General features: G+C 31.7%; 1 protein-coding gene across 4 annotated transcripts in view; it reads left to right on the top strand.

The window, feature by feature from the left end:
* The window catches only part of Ddr (discoidin domain-containing receptor 2), a 636,659-nt gene that overhangs the window by 284,020 nt on the left and 337,700 nt on the right, over positions 1-14,939 (top strand). For 2 of the 4 annotated variants that reach the window (XM_043046731.3, XM_043046722.3), the window contains exon 1: positions 14,082-14,447. The exons of the other annotated variants lie outside the window; for them this stretch is intronic. The gene's annotated coding sequence lies outside the window, so the exon portion shown is untranslated. Of the gene's footprint in view, positions 1-14,081; positions 14,448-14,939 lie in introns of those variants that run through there. 4 annotated transcript variants of the gene reach the window in all.

The raw sequence follows: 14,939 nt of genomic DNA, 5'->3' as shown, positions 1-14,939 counted from the left end.
TCAAATTTTGAGCTGGATTCATCAAAATCTTAAATACAATGCATGTGTTCTCAATTTAAAGTTATCGGACGTAAAGTTTTCATTTGAGTGAATCTGAATATCTATAATCAGTCGACAAAAGAACCAAAAATCCTATCTTAATGGGCCGCGACCCATTAGTGAATATATGCCTTTTCAAATACCTCGATTACTTGTTAAAGGGGGGCTTATTTCAGTGGTAATCGGTAATTAGGATACACCGCATCTAAATAGCATTTAGAAGAGGAAAAGGCTTTTGTTAGCAAAGTAATGCAATTATCTCCGGACAAAAGGGCCGCCGAAAAGAAGTTTCAGCCTAATCCCGGGAATAATCCCCTCAGATGTGCGATGTCAGAGAGCCTCCTTATTCCGCGCTATCCGATCCATTAAACAAGAAAAAGCCCCTTAGAATAAATAAGCGTAAGAAAAAGGAACAGGAAAGAGATAGAATGTATATTTTCCACCAGACAGAAATAGAAGCATAATTTGTGGAGAGTGCGGTTCAAGCGTATATCTTCGGCGTCTCGACAGTGGATTAGACAGAGAGTTAATGCATGGCTATATTTTATAGTCGTTTTGTAATATTCGTTTTAAGCTACTACATGGTTACTTCACGCCCTGGCAATACCTCATGCGATAATAACCCTACGGAGAAGGTTAAAAATACAATAACAGTTTGGTTTAAAAATAAACTGCCCTAATAAATCTTAAATGCCTGAGTTTAAAATTAATTTATGATTCAAAAATTTTTTATGATCTTCTATTTTTAATTATTAAAAAAAAATATTTTGGAGGTGTCGAAAGAATACAAACGGTAAGCTTTTTTTCTTTAATGACAGCGACATATTTATTTATTTTTTAGGTTAGGGAATAACTTCTCCCAACTTGAAATAGCATTTTTATTAACCCGCTAATTAGTGAGTAACAAATACTTAATAATATTTTGTGAATTGCTTTTGCAATCTGTGCACGTATCCACTCATTTCTAACTTTCCACTTATTCCACTTAGTCCGAACTTCCTAACAATTATTCTCATTGCTAATAATGGTTAGGAAGTTCACAGTAGCCCAGTAACATATTACAGAACAGTTATTAGCAGATCTTCAGTAGTCAAGCAGCTCATCACTTACATTGTTTAAAGTACCACCAAAGATTCCTCCTAACGTTTTTCGAAAGTGATGTGCCTTATAGTTTTCGCTTTAGGTCTAATAAAAATACGAATTTCCTTAGTATACTTGATTTTTATTTTATTTATACGAATATAAATGTCATTATTTTTTTTAATTCATCGAACATTCAAATAAACAGCTATTCGGGTGACTGTTACGGAGAAACTTTACGTAAAACAGACGCCAATAGACGTAAAACTGCATGTAGATTTTCAAAATTCCATCTAAGAACGAATTCGTTGTTGACATCGGCGATCAGTTGAGTAAGATTATTTTGGAGTCAACTTGAGAAAGATGCTAACATACATGTTGTCATAAGTGTTTTTATTTTTTAAAAAAATGAATTTTAGTCTCGTGTATAAGTGTCATAGCACATAAAGCAATTCTACACGAGATTTTTATTTTATTTAAACTACAAATTTCTTCTCCATTCTTGATTTTTAATAATCGCTTTACTAAATTTAAAATATAATAATAATCATAATAGTTTAAGCGCAAACGAATATGGAAATGGAAACGCAAAAAGACGAAATTGGTTCTAGAGATAATTCAGATGATGAGTCAAGAAACACTCCAGCGGCTTCCATGGAAACGGAAGATCCATGTTTTGATGCTCTGTCTTTAAACAGTAATTACAGCAATGAAATGAATCAGAGTAAAAAAAGCCCTGCTAAAGCTGAAAATCTTGATCGAGGAGACAGAGGTAAAATGATTCGGGTTAAAAAAAGTCCTGCTAAACTGAAAAAGCTTAATGGAGGAGACGGCGACAAATTGACTCCCGTTAAAAAGACCCGAGTTAAATCAGATAAGCTTGATGGAGGAGACAATGGCAAAATCATTCGGGTCAAGAAAAGCCCAGCTGCATTGGATACACCTCAAGGGGAAAGCAATAAAATTTCTCCGGTTAAAAAAAGCCTTGTTAAATCAGATAAGCCTGATCGAGGAGACAATGTCAAAATGATTCGGGTTAAAAAGAGCCCTGCTGTATTGGATATGCCTAATCGAGGAGAAAACAATCAAATGAGTCCGGTTAAAAAAAGACCTGCCAAATCGGAACGGTTTGATCGAGGAGACAATGGTAAAATGATTCGAGTTAAAAAGAGCCCTGCTAAATCGGAAAGTCCAAACAGAAAAGACAGCGACAAAATGACTTCGGTTAGAAAGATCCTAGCTGAATCGGAAAAGTCTGATCAAGGAGACAGCGGCAAAATAATTCGAGTTAAAAAGCGTCATGCTAAATCGAGAAGTCCAAATCGAAAAGAAAGCGAAAAAATGACTTCGATTAGACAAATCCTTGCTGAATCGGAAAAGTCTGATCAAGGAGACAGCGGCAAAATGATTCGAGTTAAAAAGCGCCATGCTAAACCGGTAAGTCCAAATCGAAAAGAAAGCGAAAAAATTACTCCGGTCAGAAAAATCCTTGCTGAATCGGAAAAGTTTGATCAAGGAGACAGCGGCAAAATGATTCGAGTTGAAAAGAGCCTTGCTAAATCGGAAAGATCAAATCAGAAAGACAGCGACAAAAGGATTCGGGTGAAAAAGAGCCTTGCTAAATCGAAAAAGTCTAGTCAACGCGACATCGGCAAAATGACTCGCTCTAAGAAAACACTATCTAAAATGGAAAAGCCTGTTCGTGGTAACATTAAAGCCAACAGTAAAATGACTCGTACTAAGAAAAGACCATCTAAAATTGAGAGGCCTGGTCGTGGTAGCATTAAAGCCAATAGAAAAATTACTCAGAGTAAAAAAAGTCAAAATAAATCGAAAAAGCCCGTCCGTGGTTACAAAAGACCAGCAAAATCTATGAAGGTTTCCAAGGCAAAAAAGTACAAACCATCTAAGACATCGACTAAATCTAATAGAAAAAGTGCAAGAAGACCTCGGAAATGAAATCTTGGCGAACTAATGTTGTGTTTTCCCTGAAACGCAAAAGAAATAATTTTAAAAAAGTTTAAAATTGACTTACCTTATTACTTAAAATTATATAAAGTGTTATAATATAATTAACAGTGAGGAAAATATCTTATCCTTGTAAAATTATATAGTCATTAAGTTTCATAAAATAAATTATTACAATTATTTAATTTATATTTTTATCTAATTAAGTAAGACATTGTATTAGCACTGTAATAACAAAAATGGGTACTTTTCGGTTAGCCGAATGCAAGTAAAAAGTCGCCAAAAATTTAGACCTTCAACAGCTTTTTATTTTTTAATTTTTTAAACACATGAAAATTAAACAAATTAAATCAATATAATAAAAAAAAATAGTTGAATTTCTGAGCACTTGGCTTACCGAGATGTAACAAATATTCTGATGTTTGATAATTTAATTGCACTTGAACTTCATAGATTAAATTTAAACTACTGAAGAGTAGATATATATTATTTTTGCTATTGTGTACTAGCGTTAAAATGAGCTTTAAGAGAAATTTTTGAATTTTTTTTTTTAAATAATAAGTTTTTAAGTCAAGTTTTTAATATAATAAGAAGAGTAGTTACCTTTAAACGCAGTCTATTTTCTCAAAACTTAAATCGAGCAACTTTTAACTGTAAGGTGAACTATGCAATATTGCAACGACCGAGAGCAACAACGACATACTGACGTTTCGTATTGCTGATGTATTGATGAAGAAGCTTGAAAACTTATGGCCAGTTCTTCTTTGTACACCACTATCTAATATATGCCTTTTTTTATTGTATTTTGCTCACAGATCGCTGCAGACCCAATTTAAGGCATCCTAAATGTGAATTATGCAAAATATTATTACCATAAAATTCATGATTTAATTAGATGGTAGAAATGAAAAATAATTCTTTAAATGTGACAAAAATTAATGTACTATCCTTTTTTTGTGTGGATGGATTGGATCGCCAAACGAAACTACGGATATTTAATGGATTGTGACAGTAGGTACTTGTATTGTAGTAATAGGTTCTGTAGTTCTGGTATTGTAGTTACTTTTCCCTAAACGAAGTAATGCCAGAATTGGCTGCTTCATATGAATAGAATTTGTACGTCATGAAATTATATAGCGATATAGTAATCATTTTCAAAGTTGCACAAGTGAATCGTGAGTCTCATAGTGAAAAATAATTCAGGACACCGGTAATTGTTTAAGTCAATGTATTTATTCCAATATACAATATTTATACTTGCAGTAATTAAGATAAAAAAATTAATTAAGAATATCGCTAAAACACTTTGTTAATAGTTAAGTAAATGTATTTCGTGTGCATGATATTCATAGGGATGCCAACGGCTCAACTTTTGGCCATTAATTTTATAAAGCGGCCGAAAATTTGACACAATTTTTTTAAAAAATAATTTCGGCTAGTTCTGAAAATGATTCAAAGACTTCGCCCTGGTATGAATTGTACAAAATGGCTCTTTGTAAATAAATTTTAGTTATATGAATTGGTAGACTAAATAACTCAAAATGAAATTTACTAAACCAAAACCAAAATTTAAAATATGAATTTTTCTACCGATTAAAAACATTGCTTTTCTTCCTTTAAGGAGGGCAGTTGACGATTAATTTTTTCCCGCCAAACCAAACATAATAATCAATCAATAATAATCGCTGTTTTATGAATTTTACTAGCCCGATTAATAAAGGGATGTGTGTGCCATTGCCCAGTATACCCCACATATATTTTTATTTTCTTAAGGTTAAGTGCCACTGCACAGAATGCCCAGCACCGACTTTTTTAAGGTTAAGTGCCATTGTTCTCGATATTCCGTATACTAACTATTGCGGTGAGGGGTAACATTTCCTCACAAAGCGGAACAAGTTGATATCTCTCCATTTATATTATTATTATTTTTTCTTTCAGTTTTAACAGTTGCATTTTTTAAAAATTATTACAAAGCGAAGATGAACATAGATTATTTGAAATCGTGAGTTCTTTGAATAATTGTAGAGTTTCAGTAAGTTGCAGCATCTCTTCAACAACATCGCATTTTTTAAAAAAAAAAAAAATATTACTATATTTTATTAAGTCCTGCCAATAGTAATACAATAGTTATGAAACATGCTTTTGTAAATTATGTAGCAAACTTAAAAGCGAAATCTTAAAAAAGAAAAACGAGTTTGAGAAAAAGTTGAAACGAGTTGAGAACTCACAAAATTTGTAATAACAACATACTTTTAATTTTAAAGTTTTTTTTTCATTTTTAAAAAATGATTATTCAGAAAAATTACCTATGTTCACTGATTGACCATAATAGAATCATATGGGAAATATTAGGATATGGTTAGTGGGGGCACAAGCGTAATCCAACAGAATTATTTCCAGTACATATATTCAAAGTGAATAATTTCTCTTTTGGCAGAAAAAACTGTTTCTAAGAAACAACAATTATTGCGAAGGAGCCGTGGTGGCAGGGGATAGGGCATTCGATTCCCAATCGTTTTCGTGGTTTTCCTCTCCATGCAAAGCAAATGCAGGTTAGTTACATCAAAAAGTCCTTTACGGAGGCAAATTTTTTCCAATGCCTGATCCAGGAGTTCCCTAGTCTTCTGGATAGTGTTCAAAATTACAAAGCTACGGAGTTGAACATTAGCTGTCATAAACCCAAAAAGATGGGTCGGCTGTTCAACGATGGTTATAAAAAAAATAAAAAAATAAAGTAAAAGAAAAAAAAATCCCTCCTCTTTTTAGCTTTAGTCTATGTAGCACAAAGTATGTTCTTTTTGGACAACACTTCTCTTTTAAATGTTTATGTTTTATTCATAAACGAAAGGAGAAATCAGATTGTTACTATAAATTATATGAAAAATTTATGGAAAATTCATTAAATTTAATCTTTGAGATCAGTTTGATTGTTTGAATGTTAATGGAAATGGTACACGCTAATGCAAATTATTTGTATACTTTGTCTAATTAGTCATTATAATAAAGCACGTTTTTACCTGAATAAAACCCTAACGAAATTCAAAAACTGGAAAATGCAATTACCTAAAATTAGATTTGAAAATGAGATCTGTGCCTCTTTTAAAACGCATGATTACATTAATGATTTTCCTTTTGCTTCATATAAACAATTAGGCATTCAGTTTTTGGAGAACTGCATTTTCAGTTTATTTGGTGTAATTTATTCATTTTATGCGAAATAGAAATACTTATTATGCAAATATTTTGAAGAGGCAGAATAAATAAAGAGTTAATGAAACTTGCTTTCAATTAGATGGAGTCTACTTATTTTATGAATTTTTAATTTATTTCGAAATTTCTGCTTTTCAACTCAGTTGAATATTTGAAATTTGATATCAATAAAAGCTTTCTTATCAATTTATTTTTCACTTGATCTAATTCTTTTAGTATGTTCAGAATGTATTTACGAACGCATGGTATGAATTTATTACATTGAAAGGAATAAGTGTATTCAACTAAAATAATGTAAATTTTTTGGAAAAGTGAATCCAATTTAATAAACAAGCATCTGTACTCTGTAAGATATCTTTTGATTTTAAATTGCGAATTTTAATGTATGAAATACATTTCGTTATCTTGTTTCGATTCTACTTAGTTATATTTTTTTCTCAATTTAATGAAAAAATTTAAATAAAAATAACTTAAAATTATGCTATACATTATGGCTATGTAATTATTTCGAACTTTTATTAAATAATGATAGTAATCGCACGCAACTAAAATTTTAATCATTGTTCAACTTGTAAATGCAATCAAATTCCAAATATTACACATATTTTTTCTTTGCAATTTCAAAAAATAAATAATATTTTTTTCTTTTCCAATGCTCACCTAAGGTATGACCTTCGTCATACAGGTATCTGAACTGCAGATTTGTTGGCCACAATTTCAGGGGAGCAATATTAGGTGGGCCAACGTTGCTCCCACTGTAAGGACAGTTAGTACAGAGAATGAAAGAACTCCCTTGCCTTGCGCGGGACTCGAACCCAGAACCTTTCTGATGCAAGGCCAGTTTCCTGACCCCTACACTGACCGGTCAGCAAATAAATAATAATAATAAAATGGAGTATAAAAATAAAGTCCGGAAAGTAAATTTTTTTATTACTTTTTATTGAAAATATTATTTTCTACCATATATTTTGAACATTACATAAGAACACGTCATAAAAACAGTTTTAGTAGCAGTTTTTTTTACATAAAAAAATAATAATAATTATAAATAAATAAGAAAATACAATAAAAAAATTCAGTTTTTTTCCCTTCGATTTCTTTTTTCTACACTTTTATGTCTTCTATGCATTAAATAAAAGTATATAATAAAAGAAAATAAATAAAAAATACCAATATTTTCATGGTAACTGTTCCATCAATTCTGAAAGAATGTGAAGTATCATAGTCATAAAGAGTACTTTTTCTTTGTGATTGGTACGAATAGATACAGTTAAGAGCGGAAGGTCGTGAGTCCGGTGGGATATCCGGCTACTGTGTATATCGTCTTCTTAGTGCAGGGTAACTATTTGAAGGAAGCTAGTTTTGGCGTCGGCTATATTATCAAACTAAAATAACATCGAGAGTCTATATATTTAAGGAACCGGGAACCGGATAGCGACAGACAACATACAAACAAAAGAAGAGAGGCGAAAGTGAATGTTAGAATGAATAATTATACTGATGAGTGCATTTTTATTTATTCATTTTTATGTTTCGACAGATTGTGTTACTTTGCAATTGAAATTTCGACTACTTTCCTATTAGCTAGGGTGTTCACATCTCTACTTGAGTTTTGTGTCGGAGGACAAAGCACATTTTAATTTATGTCTGACCACTACAAGTAGAATGTATCGTTCCAATTTCAGCTGGAGCTTTATGATCGATGTTAACCATTTGACGCAGATGAAACACCATTGTACCTTTTACATGCTCTTATTTTAATGTTTTAATTACAAGCAAAATTATATTTTGGTATTTTTCATTTTAAACAATAATCTAATTTTTAGTGAGAAAACTCTGTTAGATTATCGGAATTATATTTGTACTGAAATATAAAATCCAAAAAAAGTTGCTTGAAAATCTTTCTTCATTCATGAAAATTTATCAATAATTGATTTCGTAAATTAAAGAAATTTCAATGATGAATAACAATTTGAAAAATAAGTACAAATTTGAATAACAAGTACAAATATGAATAACAAGTGCCAATTTGAAAAATTATTGGTTGGAAGTGAGTCTTGTTTGGACGATTATATCTTAACCACAGAAAAAGACACCGGTGTTTTATGTCGTATTTTATAACATTAAAATGCTAAATATAATATTTTTCACTTATTTTGATCTAAATTAATACAAATAATGAACAAATTATGAAAAATATAGCTAATAAAACTTCAGCGTCAAAGGGTTAACTCATTAATGGCCAGCATACAAAAAGTTGCCAAAATATGCAAAACACACCTCAAAAATAAGTATCTCATATTTGTTTATACCACATAGATATATCTTGTTGTTTCTAATGCCACTTGCCAAAAAGCGAACCTGCTTGGTGAAACAGAGTGAATTTAAGGCAGACGGTGCGTTTCTTTTTTTTTTTTCAAGGGCGCCACTCTTGACCAAGAATATACGGCTTCAACCGCATAGACGTCACAGCCCGTTTATAGGGCGGACCCATTCATTCATCTATAGATCGTAATTTCGATCTGAACCAGAGAACGACCAATCTCCAATTCAGTACTCAAAGAGGTATGATTTGTTATGAGAACTGGGAGGACTTTGTGACCCGCCATATTTAACGTGCACCAGTCACCATTTACTGCAGGGGGAGATTTTTTTTCCGGTGGTGATGGAACTCAGAACCTCTTGCTGTTACTAACCACCTTAGCTTTAATAAAACCTTGTGCCGTGACTTCAGATTCAAATAAAAATATTTATATTATTAACATACATATGATAGACTGAAATACCTTGTTTCTGGGAAATTTTAGCCAATAATAAAACACTTGTGCTACCACTTTTCCTATTTTTATAAGTTGAAACCGCCCTTTTAAAAGGGTGCTGGCACTATTTGGTTAGTGCAAGTTACTATTGTTCTCATACACTGCAAAAAGAATTTTTATCAGTAAAATCCGCCTTTCAATGAGTTGGAACAGGTTCGAATCAAAGCAGTGGCTGGTTGAAACGATTTCTGCTCCCGGTTCGTACCGACCATGGTGCTGACGTAAAATATCCTCAGTGGTATACGGATCATGGATTAGAATCCTTTAGCCAGTAGGCTAACCAAGGGAAGTTTTACTGTTTCTCTTCTCAACGTAATCAGCGTTTAGTCAGCTTTTTAATTTATAAATCCGCGTTTCCCATTTTTTTGTGGCTACGGAACTCTAAATCATCGAACATCTTTTGAAGGAACCCCAAATATATAAATAAATTGTTTTAGGAGCCTTGATTATATATTGACCAAAGAAAGACTACCAATTTTTTTAATTATATTTAATGAAATTTTTTTAATAATCGTTATATCACTAAAACTCTTAATAGGTTTAGTCATATAGGTTTTATGTCAAGCAGTTGAATTCGCAGGTTTAAAGTGTTAACTAATCTAATTATGAATTTTCATGGGAGCATACATAAGCCATGGGAGGTTTTCGTAATTTTACTCTCCATGTAAAGAGAATGCGGTTTAGTCCCATCAAAAAGTCCTTCATGAAGTCTAGTTGTTAACATTTTTCATCCGGGAGTTCCCTTGTCTTCTGAATTGGGTTCAAAATTACTAGGCTGTGGAACTGAATAATGTTAGTCAAAAATTCTGACTCGTGTCGGCTGTTCAACTCCGGAAATAAAATAAAATAAACAAACTTAAACACATGAAGATGAAAAGAAAATGCTGAAATGAAACATTTTCCCAACTACGTTTTTCATGTATACTAAAAAGGAGAAAAACATGTTAAAAAAGGGATGTTACTTATATAATAAACTTTTATTACCGCTGCAAATTTCCCCCTCGTCTGCAAAAAGTGATGCGACTGCTGCCACTATTATTTAATTCAGATTAAAAAAAAGTTTTTTTTTTCATTTTTAAGTTTGCATAAAAAATTTAATTTTAAAATTTTTATTCAATTGTATTTTCAATTTTTGTGTATAAAATAAGTATATTAAACCATCATAGATATAACTGTTTTAAAAACAGTGAAAAAGGCATTTTATTTTTACGTGAAATATTACCTGCGATCATTACCTATGAATAACATAACTTAAAGCAACGTTCCGTGACCAAGTTTATTTCCTTCAATTATACGAATCAGTGTTATCTGGGTTTAAGGTTAAGGAAACTTTGACTTCCAAACAATATTTAATCGTTACAAAAAGAAGAATAAAAAAAGAACGTAAAAAAATGCCGAAAATTTGTCATTACGATCCAGTCAAACAAATGAAGGTTGCGGTGATCTTTTGCCCTCTGTTGTTGTAGCTCAAAGTTACCGTTGAAAGCAGGAGGTCGCAAGTTTGAACCCAACGATTCCTAGTTCATACAGCAGGTGGATGTTGGATGTTAAATCACTCGTTGGTTGGCCACCCGTTGCTTTATTAGAGAAGCAGATCCGCAAGTCTTGGCACTAACAACTTTAATAATAGGTTTCACTGCCGTTTTAATACGTGATGGTGTTGGCATTTTTAATGCTTTTCGAATTGGCATTAATGATTTATAAATCACGACTTGCACTTCAAGGTTATTTAAACCTTTAGTCTTTCCTCTATTTAGATACAAAACCCTTAAATTATGTAAAAGTTGAATGCTAGCAGCAAGATGAAGAACAGTAATTTCACATAAATTGCAATAAATTTTTAGTTTGAAAGAAGACAAGTTTAAAACGTCCCATGCAGTCCTTTTATCGTCTAATATTAGTTTAAAAAATATAAGCTATATTTTATTGCATATACTGTTTATCTGTGGAAATTTTATGAACTTCAAAATAAATTTTTCCATGGAATTGACAATAATGGTTTATAAATCACGACTTGCACTTTAAGGTTAGTTAAACCTTTATCTTTTCTTTGTTTAGATACAAAACCCTTAAATTATGTAAAAGTTGAATGCTAGCAGCATGTTGAAGAACAGTAACTTCACATAAATTGTAATAAATTTTTAGTTTGAAAGAAGACAGGTTTAAAACGCCCCATGCGGTCTTTTTATCGCCTAATATTAGTTCAAAAGTATGCGCTATATTTTATTTCATATGCTGTTTATATGTGGGCATTTTATGACCTTCATAATAAATTTTTCCATCGAATTGACAATAATAATTTACAAATCACAATTCGCACTTCATGGTTATTTAAACCTTTATCTTCCCTCTGTTTAGTTACAAAAAGCTTAAATTACGTAAAAGTCGAATGCTAGAAGCATGTTGAAGAACAATAATTTCACATAAAGTGTAATACATTTTTAGTTTGAAAGAAGATAAGTTTAAAACGTCCCATTCGGTCTTTTTATAGCCTAATATTAGTTTAAAAATATGTGCTATGTTTTATTGCATATGTTGTTCATCTATGGACATTTTATGAACTTCATAATAAAATTTTCCTACCGAACTGACTATAATAATTTATAAACTAAGACTTAGAACTGCAAGGTAGAACTTAGTTATTCCCGAGTTCAAATAAGTAAATCTTGTGTTATGTCAATCGGAACGCTAGCAGCATGATTAGAATTTGATGAATGTAGTTTCAAAAGCAGTACAGTAAATTTAGAAATCTAAACGAAGCTGAATAAAAATAAATCCCTTCCAGTACAGTAAAATTGAAAATATGAAAGAAATCGAATGAAAATATCACATGCAGTACAGTAAATTCAGAATTTCGAAAGAAAATGTATAAAAAAATATCCATGCAGTACAGTAAATTTAGAAATCTAATTGAAAACAAAAAAACACCACATGTAGAACAGTAAATTAAAAAATCTAAAGGATGATGAATAAAAAATATCACGTGCTGTACAGTAAATTTAAAAATCATAAAGAAGATGATGAATAAAAAATATTACACGCTGTACTGTAAATTTAGAAATCATAAAAAAGATGAATAAAAAAATGTCACATGCAATGCAATAAATTTAGAAATCTAATAGAAAAAAAATATCACATTTAGCACTGTAAATACAAAAATTTTAAAGAAAATTAATAAAAATATAACAAGTCGAACAGTAAATTCAGAAATCATAAAGAAGATAAATGAAAAATATTGAATACAGTAAATTTAGAAATCTAATTGAAAACGAAAAAAACACCACATTTAGTACAGTAAATTTAGAAATTTGAAAGAAAATGAATAAAAATATCACATGTAGAACAATAAATTTAAAAATCTAAAAGAAGATGAAAAAAAAAAAGATCTCATGCTGTACAGTAAATTTAGAAATCATAAATAAGATGAATAAAAAAGTATCACATGCAATGCAATAAATTTAGAAATTTAATAGAAAAGAAAATATCACATTTAGCACAGTAAATTTAAAAATTTGAAGGAAAATGAATAAAAATATGACAAGTATAACAGTAAATTCAGAAATCATAAAGAAGATGAATGAAAAATATCAAATGCAGTACAGTAGATTTAGAAATATGAAAGAGAGGATAGATGAAAAAAAAATCACATGCAGTACAGTAAATTTGAAAATATGAAAAAAGACGAATAACATTTAATCCTTTTTATCACATTATTACTTTAAAAGTCTTATTGCCTTATTGAAATTACATACATTTGCAGGCTTGTTTGCTCAATTTAGGCTTAGGAGCTTTTGTCAAGTAGGAGGACAGATAGAACAATTTAGAGAAAGACATCGCGAAGAATAACATCCAGGGTTACACACATCCACGCTTCACACAGCGTCTGGCGGGCGACACCGCACGGCCAGGGAGCTGCTATCTACTTTAAAAGTAGATAATGTTTTATTTCCTTGCCATTCACTCACTAAAAGATCTTGTATTTCTTGAATTTTTAAGCATAATTTTGGAAATTTTGAACTCTCCCTTTCTTTATTGTCAGCAAAAATAAGTAAATTACTACCTCCCATGCTTACAACGCACTCAGCGGCAACTCCATACCCGTGTTTTTTTTTCTATGACCAGAAATCGTGTGATATATATATATTAATTATGCCGAAATAGTTCATGGTGCTCAGGGGGCTGACTTCATGTAAAAAACGTCCCGGGTTCGAATCTCGGAGGAATGGATGTTCTTTCCTTATCTCTTACTATTATCTGCCCATCTTTCTGTGAGGGCAACGTTGGCCCACCCAGTTATGCGTCCCTAAAAAGTGACCAGCATATCTGCCTTTCTGATTCCCGAGTGACGAATGTCAATATGCTTTGATGAGCATTAAGAAATATATATTTATTTTATTTCTCATCTGTACAGGATCTGTACAGAATCTCATCTGTACAGGATGCAAAATTTCAAAAGCCTTTCAACGTATTGATACAGAATTATTACTTATATCCTTAGTCGAGTAATGTTGTTTTTCAGCATAATCTAGAAAATAAAAGGGGAACGTACTTAAAATAAAATTTAAAGGGAAAAAAAAAAAAAACTTCAGCATCAAACTTCTTACCTGTCTATCGAAAAAAAAATTGTGGGGTTGAAATGGGTGCTTAACAAGGCAGGAATCATTACAAAAACTCATTTCCCACCACCCACGCAGATCCATCTACACCCCCAATCAGCACCACCCACAAACCCTTCCACACACTTCGGTACACGGAATAATTGTGACAGATCTCAACATACATACACATCATACACGGGCGATATAAATGACAGGGGCTTCGTGCGGGGGAGGGGATGGTAGCGTTAAGGTTAGGGGGGGGAGAGAGAGTTAGTAGCTGTATTGATTGATTTCTATCGGGCGAAGGATGGCCTCCAGAGGGCGTAGAGGGGTGGAGAGCACCGCGCAACACCCCGCAACCCCCCCTTCTCACAACCATTCGATCTTCGCGCGCAGAAACCTTTCTTCTTTTCCACCCAGACCGTTTCTGGATGCGGATCTAAAAGCATCTCTGGGATTCTCAGAGGTTGTGGAGTTTTAACCAATGGTGAAGGAGTTACCGGTGTGTAGTGGATGGTGAAGCGATATGATTTGATTACTTATAAGTGTGGCTTTTTTTTATTTTATCGTTTGCCGTAAAAGTTGTGGATTATTGTTTTTGCCGGTGTTTTTTGGTGAAAGGTGTGTTTTGGATATTTTATGATACCTTACCTGTATGGATTGATTTGGAGGATTTTTAGTTCTCTCACTTCGCATTTAGAAGCGCACGCACTTGTTGCTGATGCAGTTGAAGGTAAGATTTTATTTTCGGTTTGTGTTAGATTTATATTTCGCGTCGATTGTGCTAGTTACAACTTAAACGTTCGCTTCGACGTTTTTTTATTTTTTATTTATGTACCTTTAAATCAACATTAAAAATTTTTTTAAATGATACATAAACAATAAAAAATGCGTACAGTCTGATAAATTAAAAATAGTTATAGTAAAATTAAGTTTTTTTATACGCTAAAAAAATTTAAAAAGAATAATTATTTTATTTTAAACTGAATTATTTTTAAAATAAATAAATGAAAAAAAAAACTGTTTAAACTGATATCGTTGGAATAATTTATTGCGCGAATAATTAGTTTTTAGTTAGAATTAACTAGTTTATTTAGCGTCAGTTTGCGCTGCATATTTACCTGTGTGGAAATGAAATATTCGTCATTACTACCTGTTTTATGCATCTTCAAATATGGCCGCTTTATTGATTCAAGCCACCTACTGAATAAATAAAACGGTAATC

Source organism: Parasteatoda tepidariorum, chromosome 10 (genome assembly GCF_982258835.1).
Source record: "Parasteatoda tepidariorum strain Cologne lab strain chromosome 10, Ptep-v5.0, whole genome shotgun sequence".
Classification (NCBI taxonomy): Eukaryota; Metazoa; Arthropoda; class Arachnida; order Araneae; family Theridiidae; genus Parasteatoda; species Parasteatoda tepidariorum.
This window is presented reverse-complemented; position numbering and strand designations above follow the sequence as displayed.